The 13,603-nt window shown below is 37.3% G+C and overlaps 1 long non-coding RNA gene across 1 annotated transcript in view; it reads right to left on the bottom strand.

Moving 5' to 3' along the window:
- Window positions 1-3,286: 3,286 nt before the first annotated feature.
- LOC144062092 (uncharacterized) overlaps window positions 3,287-13,603 on the bottom strand; it is a 42,020-nt gene continuing 31,703 nt past the window's right edge. The window contains exons 3-4 of the long non-coding RNA XR_013296335.1: window positions 9,072-9,141; window positions 3,287-3,495 (exon numbers count right to left, since the gene is read on the bottom strand). This is a non-coding gene — a long non-coding RNA (uncharacterized LOC144062092). The remainder of the gene's footprint in view (window positions 3,496-9,071; window positions 9,142-13,603) is intronic.

Raw genomic sequence — 13,603 nt, 5'->3', positions numbered from 1 at the left:
ACACGTTTTCATTGTTGGTGGTAGTGTTTTACAGAAGTAAAGCACTGTTTAGGTGTTTGTGGCATCATTCATGGGAAAAAAAAGGTGTCAAATTCACTAGAGTGTATGAAATAAAATCGTTTCACAAAAAGCTTGATTTCTCCGTATTTTGTTTTAAAACAGAGCATTTGGGTGAAACTAACCATTTTCTATTGTTGATTACTGAAAAACGGAATAAGGTAGAAACAAACGTTTTTTTTCTGATGAAAGATGAGAGTTCAATCTTCCATTTGGTAGTATGTGTGTTTCCATAGTCCAAACACAACATTTTCTGTGGACCTTGAAAGATCAGTCAAAATGCTTAAATCGGCTGGCACCCACGGCATCCCTTTTCTGAAAACGTCTGGCAGTCAAAGAGTTAATTAATATTGTTAATTTTATGTTGAGGCTTAATTAACGGCAAGCAGAGAGGATCAATCCAAACACGGTTATTCTAAAATGCAGCAAAGGCTCATTCTCCTTTGATGAGTGGTTTTAAATTTACTGAGATACAAGATAACTGAATAATGTTACAGAAAACATTTCTTGATCGCGATGTATATGTTCAGTCTGCGTGGGCGGGGTATTTAGTTATGAAAGCTATCTAATTTAAATGTTATGTATGAAACGAGCTTAGAGAAATAGTGTGAAATATGAGATTTCATGAAATGCAGAGATCTCTGGGCAATGATAAACACCTTTTGTTCTTCAGGAAAACTTGTTTGATCTTTACTTGCGTTGGACAAACAGCCTTCCCTTGTGCCATATTTTGTATTCCTTGTTTTCTGTGTGAAATGAAGAAGAAAATCTGAAATATATGAAGGTGCGATTTGTGACTAAATAATATATCAACAGGATGCAAAACAGAAACGACCATCGCTATTTCACCACTTGATATCATTTATGTAAAACGTGCTGTTCGCCGAGGATGCGCTGTAAAACTGTGCTCCAAATTTACAGCACTTCTGCTCTCTTACGTAAATATTTGAAGCGAAACAGATGGGCCTGAATCCAAAGGTCATGTTGTCGTATCACAAATGGACTTACCGTGCGGACATATGTGGCAGCTCTTAAGGGATTATGAGTCATTTTGTCTGCGGTGGCATCGCAGCGTCACAGCCTTGCTTGTAATCCACAGCGCTCGGCCTTCACGCAGCACCTTGTCTGTGCATATTAACGCACACACATGCACGCAAGCCCACACACTTTGCTCTTCTCAAGAGGAGGATTCATCTATTCTACAGTACCTGACTCAGAAAGCAAATGCATAATGGATAATTGGACGACAGGCTTACAAGAAACCGGTCCTTTGTAAGGCTCCTATTAACTTGGAGATGTTTTTAATATTTTGCTCACCCTGGTTGTTAAGGGCTACGTCGTCCCTCAGTATGATTTTTAAGTAAATCATCGCAAACTAAACAAAACCTAAACATATACAAGACATTTATTGGGTGTCTGCTGCGATTGGCTCCACACAAACTTCAACACAATAAGCTAGTGGTTCTTAACACCAGGGGATCGGCGGAGGTCAAGACCCACCCCCGACTCATATGATTTGTGATGACACGCCCTGCTTGGCCTATCAGTGCACTCAGTAGTCGACTTGGGACTGTTGTGATGGTACGTTGTGTGATTTCTTTGTCGAGTAAATAAAGAAAGTGGTTAGACGAACATGCGCAATATGAATTCACATTCTTTAACGGAACATATGGTGTTCCACAGGGTTATATTCTGGGGCTTCTACTGTTTTCATTGTGTCTGCTGCCACAGGTTTACATCCAGGCCAAATTCCATGAAAAAAGCTACTCCCCCTGTTCATTTTATTCTCCAGTAAACACTTTAAGGATGTCTTGAATTAGAAAAAAAAGAAGAAATCACATTTTATTTTTCGAAGAAGGGTTCGGTGAATGTGCAACGGAAACTGGTGGGTTTCATTACCCGAGGTTAAGAACCACGGCATTAAGCAGACTACAGACTACACTTAAATGATTTGACACTAAAGATTCAAAATGCTATCTTATTAAAGCATTACATGCTACTAAGAAAGTGCCCAAGTATAAAGATCATTTAAAAATTCATCTTAAAAACAACCAACATTCTATTTCTACAAACACACTCTTTCATTGTAATTAATCATATTGTTATTACTCTTGTACTGTTATTAATGTGTTGGTTAATGTATGCTGATTAACTGTTCACACTAACTATGCGCAAATAATTACAACATAAATCTTCTGTTTGTGACCCTCTCATAAAACACAATGACGGCTTTCAACTGAAAGGAATATATCTCATTGTGGAATTACTTGAAGGAACCAAGAATTAGTGACTAATTGATGGGGTAAAATGAGAGTTTACCCGCTCCTGAAACGCAAACAATGAAGAGCCTGGATGGCCTTTTCGAAAACAAATATGCAAAGACTCCTTTGGGAGCGAATTGTTAGCGTGCAAGAATCCATCCCAGGTATATCAGAGGATAGAGAGAGGTCTGCTAAGGCTCTTTTGCATTCCCCTAACACAGTGTAGGACCCCCTGGAGAACTGCAGAGGTCATAAGAAGCTATAAATGATTTTGGAAGCACCGCAGGTCTTTGAAGGAAATGGCCATTGTGTATGAGATGAACACAAATACGGTTGGAGCCTCAAGACTGTGGATTACACAGCAGACAATACCGAGGTGGTAGGCTGAAGAAATAGAAAAGGGAAGCAGACAGCTTTCAGAATGGAATAAATGGACGTCACTTTTGGTTTCATTCACAGATGAGGACTTTTTAAGACCATGGATCAGATGTTAATATTAGGATTATAACTGAATTTAGAAAAAAAAAAAAAAAGAGTCAATTGTCTGCTACAAAATAATTTTTTGTTGTAGTTGTGCTATGCCCAAAGTTGATGCATTTGCTCTCATTAGTTGTCCCTTTTCTCTCAACTTAAAAGGATTTTCTCTCATCTTAAAAATGATTTGATTTCCTCCCGTAGGCAGCTCGCTGGTCTTCATGTTTGCTTATCAAAAATCAAAACAATTACAAAGCAACAGCACTCATCAAAAGATGGGTAAAGCGGTGCTATTTATGTATACATAACATTATATATATATATATATAAATAAAGAGAGAGAGAGAGAGTATTTATTTTTAAATTTAGCCTTTATTATTATTACTACTTTACTACTATTTTATTATTGTTACTTTATTATTATTTAAATTAATTTATTTTTTAAATGTTGTAATATTATTGCTGTGTGGAATTTGCACATTCCCCCAGTGCCTGTGTGGGTTTTCTCCGCGTATTCCATTTTCCTCCCACGTTCCAAAAACACATATGCTCGGTTCGACCACTCTACAATGGCAATCGCTGTGATTGTGAGCGGGAATGGTTATTCTTTGCCTGACCCCCTGTGACTGGCTGGTGATCAGTTCAGTGTGTGTCCTGCCTAACGCCCAAAGACAGTTTTGGTAGGCTCCAACATGCCCGTGACCTGTCAGAAGGAAAAATGGGTCAGAAAATGGATGGATGGACTTTTAATAGCATGTTGAATATGTTTAAAAAAAAAAAAAAACTCCAGCTATCAGCCTTTCACCTCCAGTCCAACCAACCTAAATTGGTGACTCGGATTTCCAACTTGCGCATCTAATCATACACATATTTCATTCATGTAATGATATGCAATAAGAGCTAAATCCCCCTGTGTCAGCAGTTCCTGCATAGATGGTCCAAACAGAGCATCCTGTAACTGAATAGATAAGCACTATTTGCTACTAGATACCATAATGAGTGTCTAAATTTAGGCCTCTGGAAAATACATGTTTAAACCCTCTGTGCATTTTGTCCGACTTAATTACACAGAATGCAGTGCCCTACTTCGATGTGCACACTTGGTAGGGGACTAAAAATCTAACCGTCATTTTAATACCCTCCTAGTTTGCAGAAGAAAAAAAAGGGAACAACTGAAATAATATGACTCATGTGTAATAAATATCCAAAGAATATCAAAATACAATGCATGGAAAGCTAATTCCCATTCACTTTGTTGTTTTCCAATAAAGCACATTCTCCCTAGTTAATCTTGACTGTCCGTTTGTCTTGGCTGTGCCGTCACTCTTATGAGGCGGCACCATGCAAAGTTAAAAGCAACACTGATGACTGAACCTCGCCACTAGTCTGTGGTAACGTTGCTTCATAGTAAGCCGAGACCGCAGCTCCAGTGGATGATACATTATAGTTCACGCTAACTTGCCCTTGTTTAATGGCATGCCCGTATGAGGTCTGCTATCATATATTTTGAAGCTTATCCATCTTGGGAAACTCAAACCGAGGTGTATTATCCGATTGTGTCATATAATCCAGTGTGTGACAGCATAGAGTATACGGGAGACGATATCAGCAATAACTGAAGAGACAGAATGCTATCTTGACAGCTTGTCCATAAATATAGTTTATCACAGCCACACAGAATAAAATGAATTTTTTGCTCTTTGCCTGGACTGCACATGAATAATAAAAAGCATATTTAGATCTACTGTTAGAAGCGCCCCACCCCCCTTTCTGAGAGACTGATTTAGATTTCGCCCTGCGTTATGCTCACATTTATTATCTGATTCAATTTCTTTACACTGCCTTTGTAAATAAACCTAAATGCATAAAAAAAGGGGGTTTTGTAGTATGCTTGACAATAAAAAGAATTATTAAGGCCACATTGAGGAGAAAATAAACCCCCCAAAATAATGTCATAGAATTAAGGTAATTAAGTTGTCATTTTGATAAGAAAGTAGACATACTCAAAGACTGAAGTTATTTGAAGTGGAGATGAAGACTCTTGACACTCAATTGTTCATTCAGTTGTAATATAACCTTGGTCTTACAACTTCCTTTGCAGGATGACATTTTTTATTTTTATTTATTTTTAAAAAATTTTTTAAATGTGGTCCCAATACATATGGGTCATTCAATAAATCACAAACTGTGTTTAACTAAGCAGAATTTGATTTTAACAAAACTTGTACTTGTTCATAGTGATGGCACAACACAAAATCTCAAATTTTAGGTCAATCGGAGCAGGGTTTTAAAAGCAAAGACCAATTTTGACATTTTTGGCAAAAAGGAATGTGACCGCCTTCTTATGAACCATTCTATCTCACAAACTACAGGGTCAATCGTCACAAAACTGGTATTTTTGTAAAGGGAATTCAACAAGGAATCCAAATCTGCAGTCGTTTAGAACAGTGGTCCCCAACCACCAGGCCGTGGGTCATTTGGTACCGAAAGACAAAAAATTGCATTATTTTTTTTTTCTTTCGAAAATGATGTTTTATTTTGAAAAGTGGCCGGATTCTGTCTGTTACATCCGTCTCACTTGACAACTCTGTTGTTGGTGCGACGTTACGGACACCGTTAATAAAGTTGCACATGATTACACAGTAGATTTACGTTCATTATTATTATAGAGAAAATACCACCGTTTTATTCTTGTCATTTTATTTTGTCTTTATCTGCTAAACCTTTAGATTGGGCCGTGAAAATATTGTCAGACATTAAACCGGTCCGTGGTACAGAAAAGGTTGGACCACTGGTTTAGAAGACCGGTGCATATTTCAGTAACCTTTTGACCGCGGAGATAGAAATTGACCTTGTGGATCACGTGACCTTAACAAAATATTTCATCAAGTGTAATGCCTCACATGTTCTCGAAAACATATAAATGTTTCAGAGATGTAAAAAAAGTTGAATATTCTTTGAATAATGCAGATGTGGAATCCTTGTTGAATTCCTTTTCCTACAATAGCAGTTTTGTGAAGAATGATCCTGTATTTGCTGAGATATAAGGATTCAAATAAGGCGGCCACGCCCCTTTTTGCCAAAAATCTCAACATTTGGCGAGCCGTACCTCCCAAATCCCTGCTTTGATTGACCTACAATTTTATATTTAGCGTTGCGCCATAACTATGAACCAGTACACCAAGTTTCATTAAAATCAAAATCTGCTTGGTTAATATTTTCAGTTTTTGGGTGATTTGGCTGCGGCATGTAACGATCCATTTAATTTTCATTGGTTATAAAAATAAATACAGTTTCATAAAATCCCTTGTCTACTTCAACATACCACACACACTATCTTTTAAACATTTTTTTTTTAAATCTATTTTAGCAGTTATCAATAAAGTTGCATAACATTTTGTGACAAACAAGGTTCATCCAAGGGTGCCCAAGTTTTTCATCAAGCCCTCTAAATTCATCGTGGCTTTTATTAGTGGGTCTTCACAATGTTAGTGGTGAAAGACTGTGAGGAAGATGTAGTGTAATGTAAAACAAAATAATCCATCATAAAACTTCAACGCATTGTCAGAGTTGGGGTCTTGTCCCGTTTCCCTTTTGTTCCTGTTGGAAAATGTTCCAACATTAGCATTCTATAAGCAACAAGAGCTGACTGAATTCATAAAAGAATGTTCCAACTCCTTCAGCCGCAGCAAACTTAAATCCCAAAGTGTTTCTCTGGGGAAGCTATTTAAATGAGTAGCATAAAGGAGAAAGCGACCAAATCCACAAAGAGAAGCAAGGCAATTTTGACTGAGACTATTCTCTAATATCTGCTTGAGTGTGATAAATCTGCATTTTGAGTTTCGCACTCCACTCGATCGCTCCCCCGATGACTAATGCGTTGCTGGGACAGAAGCTTCGCAATGTGTGGTGAGATCTCACAGGCCCATTGTGGCTCTCACATGCTGGACATCCCCATTGAGACAGTAAAGAATTGGTGGTCACTAGGTGTGGACACAATGAAACAGAACTCAGGGGCTGGAACAATTGCAGGAGCTGTCAAAGGGTGACAGAAACTGTAATTAATGATATTTTCTATTTTCACATAGGAGAATGGGCATCTGACAGAAGCGTTATTAATGAGTGCAGCCTTGTTGGGGGGGGAATAATGGTAGTTTATTAGAAGCAAGACAGATTTAACGGGTCTCCCTCAAACAAAGGGGTTAGACATGTTGAAAAATTGAGACAATCTGCCTCAAACATCCAATAGGAGCGATACCAAAATGTTTGTATTGTGATCATATTCTTTTATTTCCCAAGAAACCATCTGGTCGATGGTAAAGATGCCTTTTGGCTCCAAATCCTATAACTGTTGAAAAGTTACTTGTTTTCCTGCTCACAGATTCATAATTTAATTAGATTATTATTGTGGTTGTAGTTTGCAGTAGTGTGTAGAACTGCACTGCAACATAGTAAAAGCTTTTTCTAACACAGCAAATTGGCTACCTTATTCTACTACATGAGTCAATACTGCTCTTAAACTGCCAGTCAAAGCTAAGCATGATTATTTTCCTCAAGGCTTTTCATAAGGCACTCTCTCGATATATATACTAAATGTACCCATGTTGTGCCTGTGAGTGTATTCTCTCCTGCAAAAACATTTTTGTAAGGGGCGGCATGGCTCAGTGGTAGAGTGGTCGTCTCCTACCCGTGAGGTTATGGGTTCGATCCTCACCCCTGGTGATCATGTCTAAGTGTCCTTCAGCAATATACTGAACCCTGATTTGCTCCCGTTGGACCTGGCCACGCCCTGTATGGCACCAGCGGACCTTTGGTGTGTGAATGGACGAATGTGAGCCTTTGTAAAGTGCTTTGGGCACCAAAAGATGTAGCTAAAGCTTTATAAAAAGCAGTTTTTTTGGGGTGGGTAATTTCAAAATGAAATGAAAAGATTAAATTCCATCACTCAACTCAACAATTTATTTATAGAGCACTTTAAAACAACCACCACTGTTTTCTTAAGGTGGAACCCAAGGGCGCGCAGGTTTAATGAAAACAGTAGAGGACCAAGAATTGAACCCTGTGGAACCCCATAGTACGTTCCGTTATACATGTGATTTGAATTGAGTCAGGTGACTGACTTGATCTCTGCTGAGCCCCCTTAGGTTCGATTTGCACCCAGGTTAAGAACTACAGCTCAATGGAAACGATGTTTCAACTGCAAAAAGGACTGTAAAAAATAAAAATAAAGAAAAACATATAGTAAAATAAGAAAATTATGACTTCAAATAAGCAAAATTATCTGCCAACAGAACAAGAACATTTTACTTACATTTACATGTAAGATAAAAAAGAAAAAAGAAAAAGAAAATAATACCAGACCCAAATCAACCACAAAGGTCTTAAAAATAGTATTAGACTAAAAACAAGTAATATTTACTTTTATAAGCTGTAATAAATAAAACAGTTTTCTTAAAATTGATGTTTGGACAACCTAGCCTGAGCGTCAATCAGGGAGATAACAAGTCCCATTTTTATTGTCTTTGGTATGACCAAGCCAGGGATTTAACTTAACCCATAACCTCCCAGTCTGAGGGTAGACATTCTACATCTAGACCACTGAGCTGGTATTGGAAAGAGGAAAAATAAGCTTAGTAAATATAACGAAGCAAACCGCATCATACAGGGCTATATTGCACTTATATTGTTTTCATACTTAAATATGTTTCCTATTTATATTAATTACTAGGTTATGCAAACCCCAGTTCAGGGCCTTTGATGTTGGTAAGTAGTCATCTTAAAATGTGGAAAATGTTTGTTTTAAGCCTCACAGTACTTAAGACTGCTTCATCAAATAAGATAAGTAATAAGTATCTTAAAATAAGCAGAATAATCTTGTCTGGCAATTTCATTTAAAGTTAAAAAAAAAAAAAAAAAACTTGTCAAAGCAAAATAAGCAAACTTAGGTTAAATAAAAAAAATTCTATCTTACTTAAGATTTCAGTTTTTGTTTGCAAACGAATTTGCCGAATGTACATTGCATTAAATCTTAGCTTGAAACATTTAGCATTTTCTGTCATTCAATAAAACTGGACTGAAATACAGCTGCCAAGTGACGCAACACAGCCGTTGGCTTTTGAAAAGACGTCTTCTATGATTTCCAGAATTAGAGCAAAATCACCCGCTGAACCTTTTTTCAGTTCATGTAATTGATTCGCATTCAGCAAGTTTGACTGCATTATGTTTGTTTGAAAAGTTAAAAGAATTCACCTAATTTCTTCCCATCCAGGCAATACTTACCCAAATTAGAGTGGCTACTTCACGCTTTGTTGATGCATCCAAGTGAGGCAGGGTAGCCCAGCTGCAAAAGCTGATCAAAAGGAAGAGGGGGAATGTGATATTAGCATCAAGTGCTTCAGCGAGCGACTCAGACAAAAACATAGAAAAAACATCATTTTTACACACTTCCTTGACTCATGTTTAGAAGTCAATGTCTCTGTTTGTCAAGCAGCTGTGTGCATCTATACATGACGTTAATTCCTGCTTTAACCAGCATTATAAGGCAGTTCCCTTTTTTCCCCCCATTTGCATGCTGTTATTGGTAATATGCTAATGACATCCGCTCTGATTAGTGATTTTCTTCTAATCGTTATTCCACCGTGGCCTGGGCAATCATAGAGGTAGAGCTTGGAGATTTACAGCCGTAAGCTTCTTCTGACTGCTTTCAGTTTGAGCGGAATAATAACCAAACATTTCGATTCAAAGGCTGGTTCACTGTACATTCAGATGCAGAGACATAAGAAAGACTTTTGTGCTTATGACGTAAAATGTTTTGTAGTCCATGTCACCGTATGATTTTTTAAATTTGTTTTAACATTTTGGCCAGCATTCATATAAATAGTTTCCCTATTTTTTTTTATCACCCAATTAACAGTTTATTAAATCTTACCCATCTAATTTCATAAGCCTAATTATTAACCAGTGTCCTTAGGAATTTGTGATAAACCGCTTAAAATGGATTTTAGCCCCCCAGAAATGATCACAGTTGAACCAAAGTCCATTCACATTCACTTTTCCATCAGCTGTTCTTCAGCATTTATGAAAGGAAACCCAGTAAAAGTAACGTGTGCCACATGGTGACACATTCTCAACTCGTTCATCTATCTATTAATTTCCAAACAAGGAATAAACTGACATTGTACTTAGGGCTGTGCATTTAATCGAAATTCGATTACAATTTTAATTATTACACTCCACAATTACAAAATCAGCATGATAGTAAAAAAAAAGAAAATATTTTTAATACTAGTTGATTACATTTATACATTTGCACCTTTTGTAATTTCTTTAAATAACCAATTTAATAAATTTGTTTCGTCCAAAAGAAACTTGCATAGTTATAGTGTTTAAAATAATTTTATTTGTCTTAATATTTTTTACGTTGAAACATTTTCTTGTTTTGGATTAAAAAAATAAGTGATCGTCCTAATCGTGATTTCAATTATTACCAAAATAATTAATATTTTCTTCATAATCGAGCAGCCCTAATTGTACTTTTACCTAGTTGTAATGAGTTTAGATCTCAAAACACACGAAAACAATTTGAAAAGAAAAAATAATCAGTTGTGTTTAACACAAAAATTAGCATGCTGATCCCAAAATTACAGTTTATCATCCATATGAGCAAAATTCCACAGACTAGCTGTAGCAAGACTATAGTAAGAAAAGCTCATTCTGATTGGACTCTTCTACAGCGATGTGGAAACTTGTTTGAGCAGTCACAATTGAGAGGTGTACGTAGCTCACAATAGGTCCGTACTATCAATATCTGCAAACAGAAAGCTAGCATAGGAGAAATTAAGTGGATTAGTGTTGGTTTTTCTGTTAACATTGTAACCATGGGCATACCGTTGTAAATTATATTTTATTTTATGATGTATATTTATTTTTCAAAGCTTTTAACTACTTCATCTTACTGTTTTATTTACATACATACACATTGATTTCATTTTTTTTTTTTTAAAGAAACGAGGTTCCCGTAGCTCAAAAACTTGACATGATAGAGATAATAACTGAGATCAGTTTTAGATTCTGCACCCAAAGATGAGTTAAATACAGCTGTCAGACCTAACTCAGCAAAAATTGTGCTCTCCAGTGTAATCCTTGCTGTAAAATTCCAATGAAAATTGCACAGTTGAAGCCGAGTTTCAACCATTTCTAAAACATAAATATCTTAGATGTACAAATCTTTCCATGTTGTTGCATTGTTAGTCCACAGCTGAGGCATCTTTTTTGTTTTTACTGTTTTTGACTCTTGACAAATAATTTGATCTGTATATTACAGCCACTACCAGTTGAGAAGAACAGCACTGACCCAAATATTCAATCTGACCAGTCAAGTCATGGTTCTCAGTCGGTCGATACGGTGTGAGCACTTAAATTGGCAGCTTTTGACATCGTATGCTGCCGCAGTGTGTACTGCATTTCCAGATTTAAACCACTCCGTCTCCTAGGAATGCAGAATTGCAAAACACTATTGTAATATTGCAGCGCAAACGCAGAATCTATTGGAGTCTACTTATAAAGCCATATCACAACAGGGTGCAGTTACTGGAGGGAGTTTGCCTTGAAATGTAAGCGGAATCCCTCCCTAATTGGCAGCCAACTCATTTGGCACTGCTGCTATGACCAAATCATCTGCATGAACGGAACAGGCCATTGTCTTGGGAGAAAATGCAGGTAGCTAACAGGCAAATCACCAATCACCAAAGGCAAGGCAGAGAGTGGAAAAGGTTCAATGTGAAGCCATAAAACATTTACAAAGTAGTGTCAATTACAGCGTATATTCCTAATATACTGTACGCCCCTGCCTTGTTTTACCAGAGCTCACATTTTATGAGGGCAGTAAAAACGCGGGTTTCCAATGCAAGATTCAAGGGCCTTTTAATTGAGAACGCCATCTCAGGAATAGCATAGGGAGCGATCTAATGGAGCGTGGCCTTGTATGTTTTCACCTGGAGTGTGCTTCATGTACCGTTGCCTCACAGCAGGAACTCGGACCAACCTGTCTAAAGCTTCACTATTGAGATATGGACTGAAACGTGCGGCCGCTCGCAGCTCGTCGAGCGTCATTACAAGTTCAGTGAATTCAAAGTAGCACAAATGACATCAATGTCATGAGGTATAATAAACACACACACAAAAAGCTGGGAAATGTCTTTGATAGACTATTTTTTTGTTTTTACATTGTTTCTTTCATGGCAATATATTTGATACCAATGAAAAGCCATCTTATTTCCTTGCTAATTTCTGCCCTATTTGTAGGATGACCGCAGCACGGCACACCCTTGTATTATCTTCCCTGCCAATGCCAAGCAGCTCATTCTGTTGCTCCTATCAACTCGTTTCGTGTTCTTTGGTGGATTGAATGATTGGATTCAAGTCTTATCTGTGGCAAGGAAGACACAAGGCATAAAAATAATAAATTCATTTTACAATTGGATGTAAACAAATACGCATTTGCACATACTACTGTCAGCCAATGTGGGTGTGAATTGTCACTTTGGTAAGGACCGTATATCCATACTGTTCCTACAAGTGTTCAGTTGTGTTGAGGTCAGGGTAATTGCAAGGTCGATCTGTAAATACATTGTCAGATGTAGGATGGAGTTTGGTCACAGACTGGGCTTTTGCCGTCATTGTGATCAAGCCTATCACACTATGATCACGCAAGCGGCTGAGTAACAGAAGCCCAAAACAAATCTTGATGTCAACAACATACGGCACATCATTTGTGCTTGTCCTCCTACACATTTTTTTTTAAACAGATGGGGTAACATTTAAAACGGAAATCAACAAGCTTTCCAATGGCATAAAAAGTATTGTTGCAACAGAGAAATATAATCTGACAAACTATAGTTTAGTAACAACTAAAAGTCAGACTCACATCCAAAATCTGCGTTCACTAGTCATGTTCACGTTAACAAGCGAGTACTGAATTAACTCAAATAGGTTACTTACTATACTTTTCCCCAAAATGCTACATATTCCAATAAATGAAGAATCAAATATGATCAAAATAGTTAATGGTCTTTTACTAATGTAGCACTTCATCAACACCATACAGTGACCAAATGGCTTTACAAGGCTCATTCATTCACTTTTTTGGCGACGTATCGATGCATTGAAACGTAGTGTACGTTGAGCAGCGTTAACCCAAAACATATTTTCCTTGTTTATAATAGTTTATTTCAACTTCCAACTGGTCAATGCTAGAATCCAGGGTGTTTTTCTTGCTTTGGTCCAGTACATCTGATTGTATTCTGTTGAACCAGCTAGCTAGCTAGCTAGCACTAAGCTAACGTGTCAACTCCAGACAGGTTACTCGTTTATTGTATGTTGCTGTGACAGCGTGAGAGGCCAGTGAAGTAATAAAGACAAAAGGCCTTGATAGACTTTAGAGCTGGGCTTTAATGATGGACTGTTTAACAGTTGATTTTAATGTTTATTAGCCAGCTAATAATTCAAATACACACACACACACATGTATACACAAAAACGGGTTTTTGGCACAAAGGCAGCGTACATTTCACACAATGCATATGCCATTTTCACAAACATTTGTCCAATAGACTGAGACGTGAGTTTGGCTATTCAACATTCCTTTGTGATGCGAAAATGCTTACGACCCATTCTGACGCTAATCCGAAAATCCCTTGATTCATTTTTAACGCAAGTTACAATCCTTAATTTCCCTTAATAATATGACACGTATGTGTGATATATATTTATCTACCGTATTTATATCTCTCAAAATTCGAATTTGTACCAGT

The sequence above is a fragment of the Vanacampus margaritifer genome, chromosome 13, assembly GCF_051991255.1.
Source record: "Vanacampus margaritifer isolate UIUO_Vmar chromosome 13, RoL_Vmar_1.0, whole genome shotgun sequence".
NCBI lineage: Eukaryota > Metazoa > Chordata > Actinopteri > Syngnathiformes > Syngnathidae > Vanacampus > Vanacampus margaritifer.
The sequence above is the reverse complement of the archived record's forward strand: the minus strand, read 5'-3'. Positions and strand labels throughout refer to the sequence as shown.